We start from the raw sequence: 2,139 nt of genomic DNA, 5'->3' as shown, positions 1-2,139 counted from the left end.
GCTTTACAGTATTTTACCGTTAAATTCACTGTCATTTTTTACACTGTATGTATTATACATGTAACATGTAAATTGATCTCTAAAAATAAATATAAAATAAAAATATATATTATAATTCAAAAATTATAAATAAACAGTATAATATGTAATGCAGGGAATTCTGGGAATGTCAATTTACGGTTATTCACTGTAAATTATACGGTATTTTTCACTTCCAAAAACGGTATACTACCGTAAAATTACATGTAATGTCCAATACAGTTTTTCACCGTATATAGCAGGGGAATTTACCGTTAACCATTTAACAGGTTTTTACTGTAGCATCTTTACAGTATTTTACCGTTAAATTCACTGTCATTTTTTACACTGTATGTATTATATGTATGTAACATGTAAATTGATCTCTAAAAATAAATATAAAATAAAAATATATATTATAATTCAAAAATTATAAATAAACAGTATAATATAAATATATAAATAATAATATTTGTATTTATTTATTTATTACAATTATTGTCAACATTTTATAAATAATGACAGAATTTTAAAGGATTTTTTAAGGTTAACTACCCCTTTAAATTTTATGCATGAAACTCTATAAATTATAATGAAGTTAAGATTTAAAAAAAGATTTAAAATAGATACCGATTAAGAAGATTTCCTATTCTTTAAATATATATTTATTTAAAGCTTTTACTAGCTGACGTTGAGATGTTTCTCCTGTGGTTTGACCACAAGCTCTTCTTCAGGATGGTGATTGTGTTCTGACATGATAAGGATCCGCTGGAGAGACTGCAGGAGATCTGGAACAGACCCGGGCACCGGCTGGACGCGCTCCAAAACCACACAATCTGTCCTCCACTGCCAAGAGCTGGACCTGCACCGAGGATACGATATGTGAGGGACAATGTCAAGTCATTAATACAATACAACACAAGAATGAATGAATGAAGTGTGGAATATAAAGTCATTACATTAAAAAATATGAATTAAAATCAACAAATCTTTTCTGGATAGACCTGTGAATTTATTACATCTATAAACAATAATCAAAATATTAAATAAATACATACACACACATACATACATATGTATACATACATAAAAGGTGCAATGGAAAGTCACTATATCAAAATTATTAATTAAAATCAACAAATCTTTTTTGAATAGCCCCATAAATATATTACATCCACAAACAAACAATAAATAAATAATGCAATGTAAAGACATTATATTTATAAATTATGAATTAAAATCAACAAATCTTTTCTGGATAGCCCTGTGAATTTATTACATCCATAAACAATAAAATGAAATAAAACAATATAAAATAAATGGTGCAACATAAAGTCACAATAACAAAGATGGTCATTATATCAAAATTATAAATTAAAATCAGCAAATAAATATAAAAGTTAATAAATATTATAATACAAAATATTTATCTCAGATCTGAGATGGGCAAAAACAATGTAAAGAAAAAAACAACCATTATATATATTATATATTATATATAAGAAGGTCTTTGTTTAAATACAATTAAAATAATTTTGTCTCTTTTATCTTTACAGCTTTTTTTCTTTAAATATTTTATTATCTTTTCTAGCAAACGATGATGGCAGCATTAATAGTCACATTACAACTCTTGGAAAAGATTTAATTATTTACTCTAATAGGTAGATTAACAGCACTAACGGCTGAAGCCTGCTTGTCATTAATATGAAGGGAAACCCCTGCTACAAACAGTGATGATACAATGAGTGAGAAAACAAGAGCGTTGGCTGGAGTTTGTGGAAATTTGGCAGAAATGAGACACATCGCGGCTGTAAACTTCCACGAGAGTGAGACACATTCTTCCGTCTGTCTGTCATCACAACGGAGGAGTGGATCCCCCTCGAATTCAGATTCCAGCCCAAAACATCATGTTCTCAGATCCATCTGAAGCGCTCACAATGAATTCATTGTTACAGGCGCTTCTCCAGACGCGACCTCAAAGAAGATTAAAGCAAAGCCTCTCTAGCTGACTGCCATTTCCCAACGACGTGAGACGCAGAACCTGCTGAAATTATTTCTATGTGGCTGAGAGCGCAGCTACGACAAGCACAATTGGCCACCGGCACACTTTTGTGTGGTTAT

The sequence above is a fragment of the Sinocyclocheilus grahami genome, unplaced genomic scaffold (genome assembly GCF_001515645.1).
Source record: "Sinocyclocheilus grahami isolate Dianchi unplaced genomic scaffold, SAMN03320097.WGS_v1.1 scaffold452.1, whole genome shotgun sequence".
Lineage (NCBI taxonomy): Eukaryota > Metazoa > Chordata > Actinopteri > Cypriniformes > Cyprinidae > Sinocyclocheilus > Sinocyclocheilus grahami.
Note: the sequence above shows the minus strand (reverse complement) of the source record.